Raw genomic sequence first — 11,344 nt, 5'->3', positions numbered from 1 at the left:
GTATCAATTTAATATTTAAAAATAAATAAATGTTTAAATGATCGATACTTTTACTATTTTCAATGGTAATCAACAAAGAAACTTTGTATTATTTATCGAGGTGTCTTAAAAGGTAAAATATTTAATTGTAATTGTTTTAGTTGGACACGTTTAACTTAATTCAACCAACCTTGAGTAAGATTTTCAAAGTAAAAGCTTTGAACATTTTATTTGAATTAAAAAATTTACTCACCCCAACTAAATCCAACCTAGAATACCCTAGGTCCAACTCTCTCAACCTTAAATCAAATGTCAAAACTGGTGGAATAGGCCTCTTCCAGGTCAGAAAGCTTCCTTCAACGAGTGCGCCTGTTTAACTTAAACTCTTGAAGATGTCGAATTGTATTATTCTTCTTCCGATTCAACACACTCCTATTTTTCTACTAAGAAAAGAAATCGCATTGTTCACAGAACAAACATAGCTTGAAATACTTCATATAAAAAAATTCATCGAGCAAGTACGATTATGAACACACGGGTCCTCCAAATAAATAAGAATGAGCCCCCCCTGTAAAAATAAGGTGAAGAAAAGTAACAAAAGGTGCATTGAAACAAAGAAATGTGATTGATGAAAATGACCCAAAGTAGATAGAGGGGAAAGAGTATAAATTTGGGGTTACTTGTTGGTCCATGTCATATGAAAATCAGCTAGCCTATTATTTGTTGATTCAATGGTTCCACGTTATCTTTTTTGATTGATCCAAAAATAAGTGGAACAGAGCTCGTTTGGCTTTCTTGTCTTTTATCCTCGATTTGATTTCGTGGTCAAAATTGGCAGAGGGCTTCTTTTATTGACTTAAATATACTGACAAAATAATTAGCTTTTCTGTTGTCGAACCATAATATCCATGCTAGCTGTAGTTCGGAATAGAGATCGGAAATCACCATCTATCCCATTCTATTGCTTTTGTTGTTTGGTTTCTTTATATAAAAAATAATATTCGAGTGGGAGTTTAAATATTCTGTTTATACAAATGTTACACTTTTGTTTAGATTAAAATTTGAATCTACGACTTTTTGAAAGAAATAAAAATATCTGAGCTGTAGGCTATAAGATATGTTATAAATATCTTAACAGTCAAATTATGTTTTCCCACCAGAAACAATCATGATACTAATAGCATTAAAAATTTTCATGCTACTTAATTGTTATTAGTCATGTCATCTCTATTTAAAAATAATGTACGGTCTGTGAGATAAAAAAATATCGCTAAATAGGTGTTCTATAGTTTTAGTAGGTAGTTTGTATTTTTTTATTTTTCGTTTGGTACAAAACAAACTAGATTTTTATAGCTTACTTTCTATTGTTGTTGTTGGGTAAATCTTGATATGATCCATGTTGGCACAATCATCGTCGAATTACTAAGAAGATGTCAAGTTATCCAAGGACACACTTGCAATGCATAGCCGCATCCCGACCGACCTACATGCTCACCATCAATGTCATTCACGTGTTCTCAAAGGTCAAATTACATATTTGTATGTCGCGATTGAAGTTAGATCATCGCAACTCGATATCAAAATAGACACACTTGAAATTTTCTAATATTTTGGAATTGCCTAGAGAGGGAGAGTTGGTTTATTGGACACATACTATAGAGATCAAAGATATATTGCTTCAAATCAAATGCGATGTTTGTTTCTTCATTACAAATAGAAAAGGGAATTGATTAGGTTGGCTCACAAGACAATTTGAGTAGCGGTGGGAAGGAGAGTTGAAGACATCTAACTTGAGGAGTACTTTTTGAAAAATTCAGCTTGACTATTCAAGTGAACACGAGACAACCGTGTGATTTTACTTCTTTTTTAATGCATGTTGTTTCTTAATCTTCTTTATATTTCTCCATTAAAAAAAGACATATCTATAAAGCTTTTTTAATAAAAAAAATCACTACCACAAATGATTTTAGTGTTCAAATATCAACAAAACAATACACGACATTGGAGGTGTATACCAATAGATGATATCACAAGTAAACAGATAATGCAAAGAAATGAAACTTAACAAATAAGAACGAACAAATGAACAAAAGTAACACAGCGTGGGGACAAAATGTCGAATAATTAGAAAACAATAGCAACAAAAAATCACGTGAAAATTGCCCCTAACCAACCCACCACTAGAAGCAAATTAGCAGCCAAGTAGGGCCTCCCTTTTTCCCTTTCCTTATCGCCCATGGGAATTGTCAATGATGAAGAAGACATATAGTACACAAAATTGTCAAATTAGAGTTTTTAAAAATGGCCAAATCTTGGTCCATAATAACCCTCCTCCCCAAGTCCTAAACTCCCTAATGATGTGCCTCTCGCCGGCTGGCACAACAGTAATTTTTGTCTTCCCCCTGCCCCCTGCCCCGGCCCCTTTACGACGTCGCATATGGCATTAAATTCCGTGGCGATTTCTTTGTCCGCCCCATCATTTTCTCCGGGTGCCCATCACGTGGTCTTGTTATCATCTCATCATGGTCCCCCATCGGACGGTGCCAATTTCACGCCAGGGTTGGATTAGTACTACCACATGGGACCATCGTGGTCCTGGCTCTAGAGGATTACCGTCCCTAACTAGCCGCCTCGCCAATAAATCGCCGCTTTATTAAATTTAAAGTTGTTCATTTACTTTACTTTTATTGCTTTTCTCAAGTAGTTTTGTGGTCTTTTTATCAAACACACTTATTACATTACTGGACTTCTAATGATTTAATTTAATTTTTTTTTAATCAGGAGAACAGGAGATAAAAGAAAGTAACAAATTAAAACTTATTTAATTGAATTAGACTAGATACAGGCCTGTTGATCTATTTATACTAATATACTACTAAATTATATTAAGACAATCTCAAATCACTATTCAAATATTATAATCCAAATTATATTCTGATTTAAACAACATAATCTAATAATGATTCAAATGACATTGTCTAATAATATAATCTCACAAAAACTTGAGAAGAAAATATTTAAATTTTGATACTCGTACAAACATTGAGGTCTCAATTTTAAATTTCTATAAAATTACTGTTAAAATATTGATTTGATAGATATTCCTAGAAAATTTATAATAAAATCATAAAATATATTTAAATTAATAAATAAATATATCACACTTTGTAAATAAGTTTAAAATTGGTATAGTGTCCACATTAATACTATTTTATTGATATTTGTTTATATAGTGTCAAATTTTTTACAATAAAATGAAAATGTTGATATCGAACATATAAAAATCTATGAAAATGTGTCCAGACAAGTTGATGTAAATTTTAAATGGGGCCGAGAAGTCATTCTTTCTCCTTTCTTTCTCTTGCGGAGAGTTTCAATACTCAAATTTTATAAACAGCTTTATCGTGGTTAAATTTCAAGTTCTTTTAATTTCGACACTTGTTAAACCATGTGTATAAGTCGTATTATTTATCTTAATTTTTGTTTATCTACCATATTACTAATATAGACATAATACTAATATTAATAAATTTTAATTTATTTAGAAATTGTGAAATATTTAAATATTTTTATCAAAATTTTTATTTTTATAATTTTTTTTAGAAATATCTATCGACATCGACATTCTATTGAATATTTTCTTCGACATTCCCATAAAATTGTGACTTCGACATTTTCATTGATATTGCCATTTAAAACTTTACTTGTATTCGTTATAACTACTTGTAATATGGGGAGTTTGTTGGCATTTTGGGCTATTTCGGGGTAGCCTGTTATCGTCTTTAGGTACAGGAAACATCCATAGCTTTTATAAACAAAAAATTTGTTTCCACTCTCTCCTTTATTTCGACACCATTATAATATGTAAGTTAAATTATACACTTTCCAAATTATTTCTAACGAATTTTCAAACTTTTAAAAAAGATAATAAATTACTGTATTTTCTTTTATACCTAAAATGACAATGTCTAATTAATTTATTAGACATTGTTTCAGGTTACAGATTTATTGAATACAAAATATAAAGTTTATGACCAAATTAATTATTTTTTAAAATCTTCAGAATTATAAATTTAGAGACCTTATTTAAAAATTGAAAGCCACGTCAGACAACACCATGAAAGTAAATTGACCAAATTTATAATTTGGTCTCAATTACATTTTGTCGCGGGCCCGAGATTTATCTTATTATCAAATAAAAATTAATCGTCTGACTGAAAGAATTTTATTTATTATTATTATTATTATTTTTTTTTTTTTGAAGAAGATGGAAAGAATATTTAAAGTTGTACTAAAAAAATAAATAATATTTAAAGTTGTATTTATATTTTTGGGGTCAATATTTTATTTAAAACAGTCATTAGAAAGTAGAGCTAAAAACTCGCGTAGATCGTGGATTATCGTTAGTTAAAGCGAAGCAGACAGAGATTAGACGTCTACCTGTTTTAATTTTAATAAAGTGAAAAAAAAATGTCTCCTAATCAAATCATTTTCCTGGATTTGCGGTGCTCCAACTTTAGCCACAGTCAATTAATGCGTTTTTAATCTCTCGTCGTGTGGTCGCAATCCCCTGCGGCCGTGCCTATTTCCGAGTTCTGAGCGCTTGATTTGGTAGCTTATGACCTGGCATTTTTCATTTATTTGACAGTGAAAGGTGTTGAATTGATTCTCACTAAAATGACATGCCAGAAAAAAAAAGTCACTAAAATGACTTTAAAAATTAAATAAACAAAAAAGTAATTTTTATATATATAATTTAATATACTTGATTATGATCGTTGCTACTTTTACAATAATATACTTAATATATCAATAATATAATTTAATATACTTGATTATGATTGTTGATATGATATAATTGACTGTATATGTTGATATATCAATGAAGATGTACTTCCACACGTACCAATGATATATTTGAAAATCTAGGAAGAAAAAAATAAAAATAACTAAGAAATTGAAAATCATATTTGCAGTATTTATAAAACTCATTGCTAGATTTGTAAATGTGTTAAATGTTTTGAAAAAAAATTATAAATCAGATAAGCACCCACATTTGAATTTTGTAATCATCTCTTAACTCTAACCACTTATAAATATTAGTACTTTCAGCTAGGGTAATATTAATATAAACATTATTTTATAATTGATATTCATATATTTTTAAAACACTAATAAAAATGTAATTAATACGAATGCAAGTAATATATATATTGTAATAAGTATGATTGTGGATCGATCTCACAATCTCTTATTGAAAAGACAATATGCGGGGTGTAGATTGAACTCATAACCTCTTAGTTTGAAATATATGTCAATTACCGCTGAATTATGTTTGTTTTGACATCTTTATAATTTTCTTAATTTCATGATATTTAAAGAATTAATATCTATCCATGTTGATATCTCTATCAATAAATGGAGGATTCGATTTTTTTTTGGGAAGATGCAAACATTTAACAACTTTAGTAGCTTTATTTTTCTATTTATTTTTTAATTTTTTAATAATCTGTCAAATAGATCAAAAGTATGCATTATTTGTGTTGGATGATGGTAAAACTTTTAATGAGACTCATAAATAAGGTATGCATAATTATTGATGTGATAGAAGCCATGGATGCATTTCTTGCCTTCACATAGACCTAGACCCCGACCCTACCTTTATGTCTCTACAAATTTTAACTTTATAACATATTTGTTTATTTTCTAATAAAGTAATTAACTTATATACTTCGTTAATTAATAATTTAATCTTATTGTCAAAATGAGTATAGCTCGTAATTCACGTACATCTCCAACTAAAATGGTGAGTTCGATTTCTTATCCGACATGTTGTATTAAAATAATAATAATAATAATGATAATTTGATGTTATTTATGAATTTAGAAATTAATTTTCCGACCTAAGCATGAAGATACTACTTATATATATGTGTATTTGTCATATGGGTAATACTACAACAATTTCGACTTTAGATGATGGGGAAATATATTGTCAATATCATATTTTTTGACGTATTTTTTCCATAATTATATCAATCTTCGAAGAAATAGTAAACATGACGGTAGACAGCATTAATGTAACTATGATAGTTAAACCAATTTTCCATTTGGTTTAGTTTGTGAATTTTTAGAGTTGTATCCTCGTAAACTTAAAGTGTCTAATAGCTTCATAATTAAACTTTCAATTTCGTGTTTAACAAGTTTGATCTATTCGACATTTTTTAAAACTTACAAAATTGTTAGACGCAAAACTGAATTTTATGTCTATCATGTTCTGACATATTTGACTTTTGCAAAATTCACAAATCTATTGGTCACAAAATTGAAAGGTTAAGAAATTATTTGATTATAACTGTTTTGTGAATGGTAAAAAAAAAAAAATGTTTCATAGTTCAATGATCTATTAAATATTTTTAAGTTTGGAGACCTATTAAATATATAATTGAAAGTTTTAAAACTTTGTAGACGCATTTCAAAATTCATTCATATAATAGACACTTTTTGAATGTTCAAGTTCCCATTGAATACTACACTAACCATTTAAATGTTTAACATACAATTGTTCTCATTTAAAATGAAACATACGGGGCTCTTTGGCTACATTCTCTATTTTTTATTTCTCATTTATTATTTTTAATAAATAAAAATATAATTGCATTTGGTAACTATTTTTCGTTTCTCGTTTTTTATTGAAAAAAAATATATATAGAAACACGTTTGTTAAAAAAATTTATTGTTTCTAGTTATCTCTAAAATTTTAAATATAAAAATTTATTTTAAAACTTTTAAGTTATATTTACTTTTTTTAATATGTATTATGCAATTGATGAGTCAAAAATGTTACAATAATAATTCATTTGCAAAAAAGAAATACAATAATAATTTTATTTATGTTTTTGAAAAAACTAGACACAAAAATGAAAAAATTAAGAACCCATTTGATAACCCTTTTAGTTTTTAGTTTTTGGGTTTTGGTTATATTTGTTTGATAACCATTTTTAGTTTTTTGTTTCTAAAAAGTTAGAAAATTGAAAATACATATCAGAGATATAAAATTTTATGTAGAGTACAGATGACAATGATGTGGGTGCGAGTGAGGATGTTCTCTTCCATTCTCGTCATCGTGAAAATTTGTAGTCTCCGTCTCCACCTCGTTATTAGGTCCGACAGATCTTCTCGAGAAAAATTATCGGTTTATAATTGTTTTTAATCATTTTTAGAATTTAAGTATAAAAAGTGTAATAAATATATATTAATTATTCAAAAAATGGAATCGGAGATGGGAACATGCATTTCCTATTTTTGGGACCCGATCATTTGGAAATTTTTGTGTTCCCCCTAATGTAGAGACATGAAAATAATTTTAGAGAAAAAGAATAAAGTCGAAAGGAAAAGATATGTTAAAGAAAAAAAATAAATTATAACAAAAGAGAAAAATTATAGTGGAAACAAATTTAAAAATTAAAAAGTTAGGAAAAATAGTAAATTTTTAGAAAGAAATAAAACTGGTCTGTTAGAAAAAACAACAAAAAAATTTTGGAGACAAATAATAATAATTATTCAAAATATGAAAATTTTAGAGAGAGAAAAATAAAGTTTGTAAGGAGTAATTTTAGAAATAAAAAATTTTAGAGTGATAAATAATTTTTTTAGAGATAAATATGAAAAAGAAAAAAAAATTGAATATAGAAGAAAAATCAGATTTTGAAATGGAATAAAGATATCTCAACCACCCAAGTAAAGAACTGTTACAAATAAGGTAGAAACTAATAGATTTAGATACGAAGCAACATAAAATAAACCAAATTTGATACTCGGATACTCGATTTGATAACACGCTACTAATTCTTCTTATGCTTCTGGTAAATAAAAAGGTAATCTCTCGCATTTTGCTAAGGAAGAAATTAGAAAAATAACAAACCCTATAGGTTCGCCACAAATTCCACCCCCAAAAACCATATTTTGATTGAGCCTCACCTATATCAATTGTACTTGAACTGTTAGATAATCATAGTCGACAATAACATCATTGTTCTCATCGCTATTACAGAACCGTACATGAGATTTTCACCTCATACGGCTCCTTGAGGGCCATAAATAAATCTAAGGAGCGTTTTTGAAAACTTTTTTTTTTTAATTTACATAGAATTTCAAAATGGTTTCTGAAAAACAAAAGAAAAAACAGAAAATTGAATTGAATATCAAACATATTTTTTAAAAACTAAAAACCAAAAACCAAATGGTTATGATCCTAAAATATTGTTTCCAAAATTTCAATATCATTTTAAAAATATTTCTTAAAAATAAGAAACCAGAAATAAAAATAATTATCAAATTGCTTGAAAATGAGCCATGTGATTATTTAAAACTAGTGGGGCTAATTTATTTGGAAAACATCGAAACCAAGAGAACTTTAAAGAGAGCCTGGGACTCCCTCCAATGCCCCATACTAATTTCCAACGAATGTATTCATAGAATGAAACTATAAAATAGTGGTCCTAATATTAGTGAAATTGTTTACATGCAAGTTGCAACCAGCACATCCTTAATTTTACCAACATTCTTCTAAATAGTATTATGACGAAAAAAAGAATCGACCGTTTAAGTATTAAAAATTGCACTTATTTATATATATATGTAAACATTCCACTAAATAGAATGTCTTCTTTAAAGACATTTTTTTTATATTCAATATTTTATTTTTATACGTGTCACTTATCTTTCAATTTCGATACACTTCATCTTCAAATATCTTTTTTCACTTTCGAATTAGTTATAAAAAGAAAAATATTTTTCTATTTTTTAATTTTAATATTAGTTATAAAGTTCATATGTGGATTTCATGTTTGATGTATCGTAACCTATGTCGTTGTAAATAAAATTCCATTTCTAGGCAATTTTATGTTTTGTCGTTTTAAATTTTATTTTAACTTATGATTTTAAAACCCATTTTTTTGTTATTTTTTTGAATTTGATTGAAATTTCGAGAATGTGATTGATTTTATTTTTAGAAAATTCATATTGTTTAAATTTTAATAAATGCAATGAAGTAAGTCAGATAAAAGTTCTCAAACTATTCTATATTTCAATATAATAACTTTTAAATACAATAAATACGTTATTTTTGAAGAATAAATACATTATTATTACATGTAACATTTTTTTTACCGTAAACCTTCCCCCAGCTGGAGTGGTTGCATGTATGTTGAAATACTTGCCAAAAAAACAAATATGATAATAATAAAATAATAATAATAGATAAATAAATAAAACCCTCTATTATATGTAATTTATCTATTGTTTTTATTAACCGAGTACGGTAAAAATATCTATGAATTATTAATTATGCCCTTAAAATAGCCCCTCATATATGCATTTTTTTTTTTTGAGATACCTTATATATGTAGTTGGAAGTCCTAGTTTACTCTGACCAAATAATTTTTTCCTTTTATATAAGAAGAATTGGAAAATTGGAAAATTAATTAATTTAAATACATTTTTTTAACGAAAAATAAGCAAAATGAAAAATAATGGCTGAAATACAATTATACAAGGTCAAAGTTCCGAAAGCTATATGTGTATAAATATCATAGAAAATGTAAATTAATAAAAGGAAAGAAATAATGAAAGTGGAATACAGCTTTCATTTGGCATCATTCACAAGATTCATTTCAACTCATACTACAGATATATATAAGATATTTTATTTCGTTGGTTGTTATTTATTTAAATTAGTTATTCGATATATTGTTTAATAAACTTTGAGAACAACTTTATAGAATTATTGCTTTTAAAATATTATATTTTTGTGTGCTTCAATCATTGTCCATCGGATCATGTTGCCCAATAAAATATAATTTTCAAATAGTTTGGAAAATGCACAGTCGTGCTAAAGAATACGGTAGAGAGAGACAATTAAAAGGAAAACAACGTTCAACTATATTCTTATTAATTCTGAAAAAGAAAAAAAAATTAAAGACTTAAGATTTTAACAAGTTTGGATTTTTGTAGTTTAAATTATTGTAAATGAACCCATTATACAAATTTTAGTTTAGTTAGTATATATATCTTCACCAAAAGATCGTTGTTCGAATGTCCACTATCACATCTTGTTATATCGAATAAAAAAATCTCAAACTCATATTTCGTTTAACCAATGATCAAACAAGTACTTTAGTTTTTCTCATTTTCAAATGTTACGTAGTTAACTAATAGGTTGAACCAATACCTCGAGTCACGGGCTTATAACATATAATTTCATAAATGTTAATTTACCAGTCTCCAAACTATACAGACTTGACATATCCAACAAAAATTCCATAATTAATTTTATGAGGTGCAATATAAAACAATTGAACATCCTTAATTGCTTGACTTGTCTCTATTGTATAAAACCATATGACCTGCAACTTAAATTAAGAATCTCATCCCTTGATTTAATGACATGTTGCCACCTACACTCAATGCATCAATCTATTTGAATAATAATCTTCCATCCTTGTGAACATGGATATTAAATATTCCATACGTATGGATAATTTTTTGTCAAACCGAGCATAACTTAAATGGTTAAGGTACCTATTTTTGACCAAAATGTCATGAGTTAGAATCCTCATCCCATCTTGTATTTAAAAAAAAAATGATAATTTTTTAAAGTTAAATTAGATCGGTATCTGCTATATATAAATAAATAGTCATATTATCTCTACATGTTAAAGTCATCCAGATCACCAAACGTGGGGCCATAAATATATTGTAATGTTTTAAAAGTATAGTGTATATATGTACTAACTATTTTGTTTCAACTTTTTCTTTTCATGTATTGCGTCCGATGTTTGAAATTCTAAAATAAATTATCGTATTTTCTTTTCTCATTGAATTACTTTTCAAGCAATTCTATAGAATATTTTATATACATGAGATTTTTATTTGTATATTTCTTAAAATATTTTTGGTCTCTCAAAGTACATTACGAACATAGATGAAAGGTGTATTTTGCTTAAATATTTTCTAGAAATTTAACAAAAATCATTATTATTATTAAAAGGTCAAAGAAATCCGGTGAGAAAAATAAAAATAGAAATACGAAAAATGCCCGTAATCGTGAATTATCATGACATGGCAAGATCTCCATAATCAAGCGTACGGTAGATTAAATATAGTTAACCGCAGCGGATTATTTTAACCAAGGTTAATTACGTAACTTCAACCGGGTTCGCATAAACTAAACACGGCGAAGGCATCCACGTGCTGCGAAACCATTGGTCAAGTACTTTTAAAAGCAGTTTTTTCCCTCCGTTTTTGTCCTGATATAATGAAAAAGAAACGAATAAAGAAAAAAAAAAAAATTCATCTTCATTGT

The sequence above is a fragment of the Momordica charantia genome (genome assembly GCF_013281855.1).
Source record: "Momordica charantia cultivar OHB3-1 chromosome 9 unlocalized genomic scaffold, Mcharantia_2.0 BLBB01000009.1, whole genome shotgun sequence".
Classification (NCBI taxonomy): domain Eukaryota; kingdom Viridiplantae; phylum Streptophyta; class Magnoliopsida; order Cucurbitales; family Cucurbitaceae; genus Momordica; species Momordica charantia.
This window is presented reverse-complemented; position numbering follows the sequence as displayed.